Source organism: Engraulis encrasicolus, chromosome 1 (genome assembly GCF_034702125.1).
Source record: "Engraulis encrasicolus isolate BLACKSEA-1 chromosome 1, IST_EnEncr_1.0, whole genome shotgun sequence".
NCBI classification, from domain to species: Eukaryota; Metazoa; Chordata; class Actinopteri; order Clupeiformes; family Engraulidae; genus Engraulis; species Engraulis encrasicolus.
Genome location: NC_085857.1, coordinates 15,388,113 through 15,401,099, shown reverse-complemented (window position 1 = coordinate 15,401,099; position 12,987 = coordinate 15,388,113). Strand labels below are relative to the sequence as shown.

The 12,987-nt window shown below is 44.4% G+C and overlaps 2 long non-coding RNA genes across 2 annotated transcripts; both read left to right on the top strand.

Annotated features, from left to right (window-relative positions):
• The first annotated feature begins 4,440 nt into the window (after nt 1-4,440).
• Nucleotides 4,441-4,871, top strand: LOC134451336 (uncharacterized). The gene is made up of 2 exons (XR_010035225.1): nt 4,441-4,607; nt 4,840-4,871. It is a non-coding gene; the product is annotated as an uncharacterized LOC134451336 (long non-coding RNA).
• Nucleotides 4,872-6,717: 1,846 nt separating this feature from the next.
• Nucleotides 6,718-7,778, top strand: LOC134451292 (uncharacterized). Its single transcript, XR_010035223.1, has 2 exons — nt 6,718-7,514; nt 7,747-7,778. It is a non-coding gene; the product is annotated as an uncharacterized LOC134451292 (long non-coding RNA).
• The last annotated feature ends 5,209 nt before the right edge of the window (nt 7,779-12,987 follow it).

Here is a 12,987-nt window from a genome sequence, read left to right as displayed (position 1 = left end):
ATCCGTCAGCTGTCCCATGAAGGCTTTGTTGGGTTTGAACCAACCTCCGTACGAGTCCTGTTCACAAGTCCTGTTCACGCCAAGAATGACAATCGGCGTAGGTGTACCAGTGAGACTGCCGCCCTTGAAGATGAACTTCCTTGAGCCTGGTTTGCCATTAAGCCAGACCTGGGACAGGCCTGTGGTAGAGTCCCATGTAGCACAGACTGAGTTCCAACTATTCAGTTCGTCTTTCAACAACCAAAAGAACATACCTTGGTCACCAATGTAGAATGAGTAGGCAGTCCTTTGAAACTGAAAAGTGTTAAACTGTTAAAATGTGTGGGAGTAACAACAGAGAATAAGGTTTGCCAATCGTCAAAAGAGTCTGAGAAAAATCTCAGACAGACACTGGCCCTTGTTATATTCCCATTTATAGTGGGGTCCACTCTGACGTAACTGTCGATGGTACCCTCAAAGGTAAACGCCTTCAAGGTGAGATCTGCAACAAGGAAATCGAGGAGCTTTCAGTTAGTTTCTCGATTGAATATTTGGAAACCCTAAACATCAGACACAGTGATAACAAACGAATCTCTGTATTGATGCAAAATGTAAACACAGACATCAAAACAAAGTATAGTAAAATATTGTAAAATGATGTAAACTTCTTAATATTACACACACACACACACACACACACACACACACACACACACACACACACACACACATCTTCAAGGAATTGCATCTAATTTGTTGTGCAAGCCAAAAACTGACATTGTGTGTCCAGATTACGACACATTCCCTTTGATGTCACACATGTGCAGTGGTCATGCTGCATGCATGCACACAGATGTCCAGACTACGCTTCTGATTGGTTGAGCTTCAAAATAATCTGCAGATTTGAACCGGCTATCGCGCGTGTGCCCTACGCCTTTGCAAGTTCACTCGTAGCTCCTCAATGACAGGTTAGGTTTAGGGATGGTTTTGGTCTGAGGACAACTTTGCAACAAATTCACCATTCCCTTATTTATTTTCACTGTTCTCTGCAAAAGTACAGCAGCATAAACATTGCATTACTGACAGGTTAGGGTTAAGGGACGGTTTTGGTCAGGGCACAGCAGAGCATTTTCGCGTTTGAAGCCATCAATGTGCTCCAGACAGCAGGGAATGCATTGCAATCTGGACACAATTTCGGATTTTGATTTGCGTGACAATTAGACGCAATTCCTTCGAGATCAGGCTCCACACATACACACACGCATGCATGCACGAACACACGAAAGCACACACACACACAAATCCCGTTAGTCAGTGTTGACGGCTAAAATGGATCATGTTTGTGTTCTGTCCTCACCTTGTGGAGTGGCAGAGCAACTGCAGGCCAAGAAGAGAAATATGGTGACGAGTCTCTCCATCGCTGATCCGCCCATCAGATACTTGTTACAGGTTAGTGGGATGTCAGCAGACACACAGTTTCCTTTTATTTATAGCTACTTCATATTGCAATGGTCATTAATGATTGGTTCAGTAAGTTACTAATTATCAGATTTCCTGTAACATAATGTCATGTGTATTTACTTCAAGTCTCATGGTGGACTTTTTTTTTTTTTTTTTTTTTTTTAGCAATTTGTTCAAACCGTGTTTGCTTTTTGTAAACAAGCTGACAGCAAACTTCTATATGTCAGGGCTTTGTGACTGAACAAGGTTGAGAGAGAGCCAGGAGCAGACCCAGAGACAAAAATGTCAATCAATATGTAGTCTGTTCAAGGCAAAGGTGCAGGCAGGAGCATGGCCGTAGCCAGCCATGTGAAGTAGCCGAGGTCCATGATGCGCGCGCAAAGCGCGCGCCGAAATTGTATTATTAATATAAAATATAAATTAAAAATTAATTCATAAAATAAATAAATATAGGCTACACAGGCCTATATATAGGGCCCTCCTCTATGAATGTATAGGCCTAATGTGAAATAGTAAATATGTAGACATGTATAATAATAAATATGTTGTAGTTTTCAGCCAACTCAGCCTATTCCCTTTGAATGGCTAGGTATCATGCCTCTTTTATTATAAACAGCATCCTCCCAGTCAGTAAAGCCCTTTGTAAGGAAACTAAAGCTTGACCCTGAAGTTGCACAATAAGCTACATCCTCAGATGGTAAGTTGCTCAGCCATTCATATTTTTCTCCCAATGAAATTACACTTCAGCTGTTTTCCTCCAAAGATACAGGGATAGCTCTGTAGTGCAAACCACCTATTTTGGAGTAAACTTTTTTCTTCCTAGAGTCGCATCAAACGTTTTGTTTTTATTTACTTGTTATAGTTCTTCACAAGCGCAGAGGACAAAAGTCTTTCAACGAGAAAGAAAAGTAGCCTATCCTCCGCGCTCCTGAGCCATCTGATGCGTCACGGCTATGCAGACACAGTAGTCACGGGAGCCTCTTCAGGTGTGGATATTTTACTGCGATTGTCGATAGTCTTGGCACTTGTCCAAATTAACAGGAAAATATCCACACCTGAAGATGTTCCGGTGACCTCCTCTGTCAGTGTTTATCACATATGCTTTCCAATTTACAATCAATTACCTTTCACTGATATCCTGCTTTTACCTTTATGCAGCAGCTGATGCAGCAGCCGGCCTTCTTAAAATAATGACTCAAATGGCTTTTTAAGACACCATAGCCTACTTGTTACGATTGAGCTTTATGTAGGCTATACAACGGTTGGCTTTCTGTCAGCGGAGATCTCATCAAGCGCGGGCTTTCTGAAAGCGGAGATCTCACCAAGCGCGTGCTTAATGGGCGCGTTCGTGACGGCACATTACTGCGCAGGCTGCACACTCACACTTTGCCATTTCAATGCATTTTTCCAACTAGAAAGCATGGTAATTTTGCTTTGCGCAATGCTCTGTCACGAACGCGACCAAACACTTGCGATGTCGGCTGAGTTGCGTTCTCTCCCACGAGTCGCACCACTTGCGATATTAATCAATCTGGTTTACTCTCAAAAACAGAACACAAAGGCAAAACTAGAACACATAGCTCATGGATGTTAACCACAGTTTGCAAAGGACGCTTCACAAAGGTTTATAGATGTTTTTGTGTGTTTCAGTTGGTCATATTTGCCGTTAAAATAATAATAATAATAAAAAAAACCTATCACGATTGGCGAGGTCCGGACCTCGGTAGCCTCAAATGTAACTACGGCCATGGGCAGGAGTGAGGCAAAAATTCAAAGTCAAGAACAGGCAGGGTTCAGGGGGCACTGTCGCAACATGCTGAGCCCCCCACATGTAGGCTTGCAAGCCCATGGGGACCCCGGTTTGAATACAGCCTGGGTCATTTCCCAATTCTACCCCATCTCTCTCTCTCTCCTGCTCATTGCCTGTCTCCTCTCACATTGTCCTGCCATAATTAAGGTCCAAAAAGCCCAAAATACTTTAAAAAAGAACAAGCAGTAGTACACATGGAGGCAGTAAACATGCTGAGGCACTAAGTGTTTAGGCAAAAACTACAACTTGAACTTAACTTAAACTTGGTAAACTTGGCTGGGGCAGCCAAAATAGACGCGGCACATGTTTCTCAGAAAGGAAAAACACAGGCAGTGCTCCTGTGTCAACAGGGTTCACGTTGCAACAGGTCCAAAAAGTTCAAAAACACAGTCGAGGCTCACGTGGCTCAATGGCCCAAAATCAGGTCAAGAACACAGGTAGGGTTGACATGGCAAAATGTCCCAAATAGTTCAAAAACATAGACAAGACTCACCTGGCAAGAATCCCAAATACCGTCCTAAACACAGACAAAAGAGATCTCAAACAAGGTAAACCAGGCAAGGCTTGAACTGAACAGGAAGAAATGAGTAGGCTGATAAACCAGCCTAAATGTGAGATTGGATGTGTAATTTAGTCTGGCCCCGATTAATAGTACATCCGAAGATTGTTGATGAGAACAACCCGATGTCTTTCACACTGTACCTGTGCCTATAGGCCGGCACTCTGACCAATCTGACCAATTCCCAACGTTGCACGCTTCGTCGTCACTCCCTCAAAACCCTGCACGCTTTGATTCGAAACAAATCTCTGCGTAGTGATTGGTTTGCCAGACTCTTGGCAAGCCTGCCAGACCACTCCAACGATGCGAGGTAAGACCCACTCGCAGCCAAAAAATGTTGGCGTCCAGCGGGTGGTGCTGGTTTACTAGGCTACGATATGAGCACCCTTTTGAAGCAGTAAATAATCATCTCGCAATGAGCATCGTCCTCCTTGGCTTGGTTTTGAAGCTGTATCCAATGAGAAGTCAAGGCAGGGGTTCTTTTTTATCACGATCCTTTTTTTATCTAAACTCCCACACTCTCCTTTTGCTTGTGGGCTCCTGATTTGCTGACACCCCGCCTGCGAGGAGAAAACAATAGGCTCGTTCGTGACGATGCAGTAAGATTTTTGCTAGGCAGTGGGTGTTCTGGCTACGCCAGCCTTTAACAGGAAAACCCTTATTTTGACATATGTTTACATTTGTACTCCAGCTGCGAGACCTTAGAATGCCCATGGTTCTTTGACAGTTATCTCAAGCGCTACATGAAACCCACCAGTTTAACTTCTCGTTCCTTGAACGCAGCTAAAGGCAATCTCTGTAAGTTGTGAATAATATTTTTATTTGATGTTATATCTGTTCCGACTTAACTAGTACACCAGCTTCTTAATTTGTCATTTTACTCTCAATGAATTTATGTTAGCTTAGCTCCAATATTACGGCAGTGAAATTCATATAGACAATGCCGTTTTTATGTAACTTTTATGTTATTTGATTCGAATATCCATATCAACACAAGAGATTTATACGAATGAATTTGTATGTTTTTCAGTTTCACAATCATCCATAAACGACCAAACTTCACCCTCGGTGTCTCAAGTGTTTTCTAATGGGATTGTTTAGCTGTCTGGATAGCAGTTACTAGGACAACTGTGAGGCCAGAACAGTGAAAAGAGAGACCTATGAAGAGCTGCTGATGACCAGACCGCATTGTTGTGCCAGCGGAAGACAGACCCAGCACGCAACTGTAACGTCACGTCAGCGAGGAAGGTAGATCACGCATCCATAGCCATGGACAGGACAAACGCATCCGTGAGATCAGTGAACCCACATACGAGTACAGCTTCATTAGCGCTGGCAGCAGCTACTGCACGTGCTAAAGCCCAAGCCGCGCAGGCAAGAGCTGCATACTCACGTCAAGAGATTGATTTAAAAATGGAAAAAAGGCCCGACTAGACGCAACACTCATCGCCTTAGAGAGGGAGAGAGAGGCAGAGGCTGCTATGGCTGAAGCAGCTGTAATGGAGGCTGCAGCTGTAGACTTTGAAAAGGAGTACCACAGTAGACCAGACATACTACCTACACAAAGTTCAGAACAACGCACCAAGGACTATGTAGAAAGACACAGCCATCACGGTGACAGCTCACGTTCAGTTCAACAAGACTTGCATCAAAGTCTGAATGACCATCTTGCAGCAGGCTTGTTTACCCACACATCTAGACATGGTGACAGCACCCCACTCAGATCATCAGGCTTACCTGCTCACACATCCAGAGACAGCAACTACAGTCCTCCTCCAGGCTTGCCTGCCTATGCCCCTCAGCACACCCGCTACAGCCATCCAAGACCCGGATCACCTGACCAGGCACCCCAGCACACCGGCTACAGACATCCCAGACCTGAATCACCTGACCACGCACCCCAGCACACCGGCTACAGACATCCCCTACCCGGATCACCTGACCACGCACCCCAGCACACCGGCTACAGACAACCCAGATCAGGATCACCTGACCACGCACCCCAGCACACCGGCTACAGACATCCCAGACCTGGAACACCTGAACACGCACCCCAGCACACCAGCTACAGACATTCCAGACCCAGCTTACCCATCTACGCACCCAAGCACGCAGACTACAGCGATCCCAGACCCGGATCACCTGACCACGCACTCCAGGACACCAGCTACAGTCATCCCGGACCGCCCATCTACGCACCCAAGCAGACAGATGACAGCCACCCCAGACCAGGCTCAACCACCCACGCACCCAAGCACACCAACTGCAGCCCTCACGGAGTAAGCTCGCCTGCCAACGCATCCAGACACCCTGAGCACAGCCCTGCCAGACCAGCCTCACCTGCCCACGCACCCAAGCACGAACAACGCAGCTCTTCCAGACCAAGCGTACCTGCCCACATGCCCACACACCACAACTACAGTCCTCCCAGAACCAGAGCAGCACATCACCCCAGTGACACACCCACATCTGACTTAGCAAGGTACCTGGTAAGAAGTCAACTTGTGTCATCAGGACTGACCAGGTTCGATGACAAGCCGGAAAATTACTTATCCTGGAAAAGCTCATTCATGAATACGATCGAGAGCCTAGATCTTAAAGCAGGGGAAGAGCTAGATTTGTTAATACGGTGGTTAGGCCCAGAATCTGCCACACACGCACGCCGCATTAGATCAGTAAATGTGAGGGACCAGGCAGCAGGATTGTGGCTCGTATGGGAGAGGTTAGAGGAGATGTATGGTGCGCCTGAGGCTGTAGAGGGAGCTCTCTTCACTAAACTTGAACAGTTCCCTAAAATATCACACAAAGAGTACCATAAGCTTAGAGAGCTGTACGATTTGCTGTAGAGATCGACTCCGCAAAGCACGAAGGTTACCTACCGGCCTATCCTACCTTGACACAGCAAGGGGGATAAATCCAATAGTGGAGAAACTGCCATACTCACTTCAGGAGAAGTGGGTCATGGAAGGCTCGCAATACAAGGAGAAATTCAGGGTTTATTATCCTCCTTTTCATTTCTTCCTAGAGTTTATACGCAGGCAAGCAAAGGCACGCAACGACCCAAGCTTTAGCCTTCTCACCCCGACCACAGCAAGCAGGAAGGTCAGTGAAAGTCACAGTAGTAACACAAGATCAGTCTCTGTGTATAAAACTGACACTGCCCACTCACACTCCACCACTGCAAATGAAGACCCAGAGAGACAGTGCCCTCTACATCTCAAGCCACATTCCCTGCAAGTATGCCGGGGTTTCAGAGAAATGACAATTGATGAACGAAAAAGGATTCTACAGGAGAAGAACATATGTTTTAAGTGTTGTGCATCAAACAAGCATGTAGCCCGCAATTGTGAGGTGGTAATCAAATGCACTGAGTGTGACAGCAATAGGCACCCAACAGCGCTGCACCCAGGCCCAGCTCCATGGAGCTCCACGATCTCGCCACTCCCATCAGAGAATAGCGGGGAGAGCGATTAAGTATCAGACATTGTTGTAGTGTAAATATGGCATCATTAATGATACCAGGCGGGGAGTGTTCTGGCTACGCCAGCCTTTAACAGGAAAACCCTTATTTTGACATATGTTTACATTTGTACTCCAGCTGCGAGACCTTAGAATGCCCATGGTTCTTTGACAGTTATCTCAAGCGCTACATGAAACCCACCAGTTTAACTTCTCGTTCCTTGAACGCAGCTAAAGGCAATCTCTGTAAGTTGTGAATAATATTTTTATTTGATGTTATATCTGTTCCGACTTAACTAGTACACCAGCTTCTTAATTTGTCATTTTACTCTCAATGAATTTATGTTAGCTTAGCTCCAATATTACGGCAGTGAAATTCATATAGACAATGCCGTTTTTATGTAACTTTTATGTTATTTGATTCGAATATCCATATCAACACAAGAGATTTATACGAATGAATTTGTATGTTTTTCAGTTTCACAATCATCCATAAACGACCAAACTTCACCCTCGGTGTCTCAAGTGTTTTCTAATGGGATTGTTTAGCTGTCTGGATAGCAGTTACTAGGACAACTGTGAGGCCAGAACAGTGGGCATGCGCACTTTGCCAGTTTGATGCATAACCACAATGACAGTTTGTTTGCAAATGAACTTGGGCAACGGGCAATTGAGTTTACAATCCCAGTGTCCATCAATCAACAATGAAAAGTATAAGGCAGCAAGTCCACATGCAAAAGGAGCGGATGGGAGGTTTTTATTTATTTCTCCTTATTTTACTACGGTAAAACACATTGAGGCAGTTGCCTCTTTTTCAATTGGGCCCTAGCCAAGAGAGCAGCAAAAAACGCAAAAGCACTTACAGTACAGACAGAAACAAACAAGTCACAAAAGACAACATATCCACAGACAGCAAAGCATAAAAGATTGAGACATAAAAAACATGCAGGACATAACCATATAGAAATATGCAGGACATAACAAAAACATGCAAGCAAGACAAACAGAGCTCAATCAAGATAGCGAGACATCTGCAACACCATACCAGACAACACCATACCAGACAGCACAAATGCACAATACTCACCAAGAACAAAGCGTATAGGGCAACAGGATAGATACATGTTCAGAGATAAAGCACACAACAAGGACATAACAAGAAGCATAGACCAAAGCAGACATAGCAGACACTTACAAGATGAACATAAGGCATGCTACACTGAAGGTCACACTGTATTGAAAGGGACCCTCATGTGTAGCCAGGCTGTGGTGGGTGATTGGTTGATGGTGATAGATGTGGTGTAAGTTCCGCCCAGTGGCCAGCAGAGGGAAGGGCCACAAGGAAGAAGTGGACTGGATGTGTGGTTGTAGAACAGATGACGGCAGTGGTGTGACACATGCTTTGATGTCTGTGATATAGCCCAGTCATTCCCAACCTGTGGGCCGTGAAAAATCTAAATAATATAATATAGTGTGTGTGTGTGTTTGTGTTTGTGTGTGTGTGTGTGTGTGTGCGTGTGCGTGTGCGTGTGCGCGTGCGCGTGTGCATTTGGTCTTTTTTTTTATTCAAATGACTAAGGCTGTATTTTTGTTTTCTGCATTTTGATCTCTACAGCAATGGTTTGTATGGTAGGTCATACTGTATTGTAGTAAATCCATTGAATAAAATTAAATGACGCAGGCTGTATTTTTGTTTTCTGTATTTTTTCCTTCTACCACTTTGAATAAAGGAAGATTTTGACGACCATTTTTAAGGGAAAATGACCTCACTGCCAACTTTCAGTTTCATCCAAAATAACTACAGGAAAATGAGTCACTTGTCAGGATTTTTCAAATTTAGTTGAAATCTTTAATGAAAAATACAACTGAAGAGTAATAACAATAAGTGAAATAGGAATGAGATGTGTTTAACGACACACATACAAAACAAAATCATCTATACTTTATTTTCTGTAATTATGGAACTGCATGTATCATTATGTAGCCTACTTGCACTGTAATCAGTTATGCTTTATTTTATGTACTTGCAGTGTACATGGTTAGGGTTAAATGTATATGTGGTGTAATACACTATACAGTATATTAGGCCTATATGTTGATACCTGTACATTCAGATACACTGACAATGAAACAATATTAAGTGTAAACACAAACTCATACATCAATACAAAGCAGTCTTGGAAAGAGTCAAAGACATTAAAGGCGCTCAAACTTTCAACACATAGAATAGAGTACTTTGTAGAATAGATTAGAATAGAATAGAATATACAGAATTATGTTAAAGACAATTTGAGCATCTTACTGTATGTTTAGAAAAGGCTGCTACATTCTTCAGTTTCCATGCACTTGTCAACAAGAAGACAGTCCCGCTGGACATTGACATTTATTTGTCTCTCTTCCACAACATTTCCGTAGGTGGTGTAGTCGAGTGCTTGCCAGTTGATCAGATTTCCACCCTGAAACGGCTTGTTGTGAGAGTAGTTGTTAATCTGGCATGGGGAAATCACATGGTCCCACATGTGCACGTCTGTGAGCTGTCCGATGAACGCATCGTTAGCGTTGAACCCACCTCCATACGTGTCTTGGTCATGCCCAAGAATGACGATTGGTGTACCCGTGAGACTGCCGCCCTTGAAGATAAACTTCCTTGAGCCTGGTTTTCCATTAACCCACATCTGGGCCAGGCCTGTGATAGAGTCCCATGTAGCACAGACCGAGTTCCAGCCACTGAGCTCATCTGGCAACCCCCAAAAGTACATATCTTGGTCACCGATGTGGATTAAGTACTGATTCTGTTTCTTAAAGGGGCATTCCACCGGTGGAGACATGAATATGTTACTGAAAGTGGGTCATATGTATAGTAGAATAGTAACATACATTTCTAATTTGGTGCCTTCTTGGCCAAGAAAAGGCAGAAAATGACTTTTTAGTGCTTGTGGATTTGTGACAACAATCCCCATAATGCACTGCAATGCTCAAGTTCCACAGGCCACACCCAGTTATTTGGGACTATGCATCATCTCTCCCTCAGCTTGCAGGCTGTGTTGCCAGATTGGGCTGTTTCCCGCCCAATTGGGCTGCTTAGGATGGTCGTGTGCGGGTAAAAATGGCATTTAGCAGAAAAACCCGCCCAATTTTAGCCATAGAAATCAATAGAATTGGGCGGGATTTTGAGCGTCTAGGCTGGTTTTGAGCATTTTTTGGGCTGGAAATCATCAGCCTCATCTGGCAACCCTGCTTGCAGGTGCATCACAGTGGGACAGACATCACTGGAAAGGAGAAGCTGGAGCACACTGCAGCTTAGTTTTCAAGACTTTATTTTGTGCACACACGCGACCAACGTTTCTGTGTTGCTACACCTTCTTCAGAGTCAAATGATAGCAAGAGAGAGACACACATTTCAAGTCTTGACATTCACAGGTGATCCTACTTGGTTTGGCTAAATTGGTCTGATCTCATTGCAGGTAATTGACCCCACCCCCCAACACCAGGACAAGATTGTAGACAATTAGACAGCTTGCCAACTTCCCAAAACAAACTAAAAAGGTGAAAAAAAACAATACACAAAGAACATTGTCAATAAAACCACAGCTACAATTATTAGAAGACCACAGCCGCGATGCTGGAACAATTTGTTACAGAGAGCAAGACATATTGTGTTCCTCATTTATGCCCTGAGGCTCCACTGAATTTAGAGAATGAATCCAAAATGCCTTTCCACAAAGCCTCTCTGTCTAATTGTCTGCAATCCTGTCCTGGTGTTGGGGGGTGGGGTCAATTACCTGCAATGAGATGAGACCAATTTAGCCAAACCAAGTGGGATCACAAGTGAATGTCAAGTCCTGAAATGTGTGTCTCTCTCTTGCTATCATTTGACTCTGAAGAAGGTGTAGCAACACCGAAACGTTGGTCGGGTGTGTGCACAAAATAAAGTCTTGAAAACTAAGCTGCAGTGTGCTCCAGCTTCTCCTTTCCAGCTATGCCAGTGACTTACTGGCAGTGTTGCCAGATGAGGCTGATGATTTCCAGCCAAAAAAATGCTCAAAATCCGCCTGGAAGCACTAAATCCCGCCCAATTCTATTTATGTCGATGGGAAAGATTGGGCGAGTTTTCCGGTAAAATGCCATTTTTACCCGCCGACGGCCATCCCAAGCAGCCCAATTGGGTGGGAAACAGCCCAATCTGGCAACACTGCTTACTGGAGCCTCAATGCCAGTGATTTCAAAAGCACTGGGACACTGATCTGTGATAGGTCTGTTAGAGCATTAGGTCCAACCCCCTATGGGCGGGGTTGAAAAGGTGGGGAAAAGGCTTGTAGTCTCAACAGAAATCCACCTCTCTTACACTTCCTATGTCGATGATGCAAAATGACCATTTTTACATCATTGACATAGGAAGTGTTAAGAGATGAATGCGGATTTCTCCTATCTCAGGGGGAATTGAGAGATTTTTGAAAGACCATTCAAAAGTATGACTGGGTGTCTATCAATGGAAATCCTAATGCAAAATGGGTGGAGTGTCCCTTTAAGCACAAAACCGTTGGTGTATGCTGGAGTAGCCAAAGAGAATACGGTTTGCCACCTGTCAGGAATGTCCGAGAAGAATCTCAGACAGACACTGGCCACGTTTATATTTCCATTTAAAGTTGGATGGAGTCTAACGTAACTGTTGGTGGCACCCCCGAAAGTGAACGCCTTACCACTGAGATCTGGAAAAAAAGAAGAAAACAGGGAGCTTAAAGTAGGCCTGTGTCCTGATTAAGTATATCAACTAAACTAATTTTCTTCAGAATGTCTAATTAGAATGGTGTAGCCAGAGATGTGTTAATAGGACAAAGAAGTAGGAAAATCTTTGGTGTCGCCTAAACTAGCCGTGACAATACTGTAACCCCCCCTGTGTTAAGTATTGACTATATCATGCTGTATTATGTCCTCACCTCGTGGAATGGCAGAGCAACTGCAGGCCAAGAGGAGACATATGGTGACGAGTCTCTCCATCGCTGATCCGTCCATCAGAGATACACGTACTGTATGTACAACTCGCAATCAGTGGGCTGCTGAAATGTAGTGTTGTGTAGGCTCAGGCTAGCACTGCTGCCCTATTTATGCTACAGATTTCCATGGCCTTTTAATGATTATATATCTTGTTAAGATCATAATTCACAATCTGTAACAGATAACAGGGAACCTCTGATTAGCTTCTTTTCTTACACAAACATCTCAATAAACGTGTGTGTTATGCCCTCATAAACCAATCTGCAGTTTCAACCAAAACAGCTTACGAGAAATGGGACATGAAAGACTCTTTCTTGTCCATGTTTGACTCCTCAACGGACAGCGGACCCCTGTTGGGTGTCCCCTGCTTGGTGGTTTGGGAGCAGTAACAGGGCATTATAGCCCTACTATGGCCTTGGTGGGGACTGTGTGCAATTGTTCTGCCTCCGCCTCCGCATATTTTCGTAAACAACCCTCGCTAGCCAATCATTAATGATTGTGCAATTCTGAAACGCGAATAGCTCTCTGGTGATATCGCAAACATATCATGTTTCAAAACAAAACAACGTGCCGGTGTCCTTAACTATGGGCTGACTTCCTGGTACTACAGTGAACGTATCTGCAGGGAACCCAGGCAGTCAGTTGCCCCCTGGGACTGGGGAAAGAGAGGGCCCAGAATTAGGTCCTCATTATGGGCAGTCATGGGTAAGCGGTTAGGTCGTCA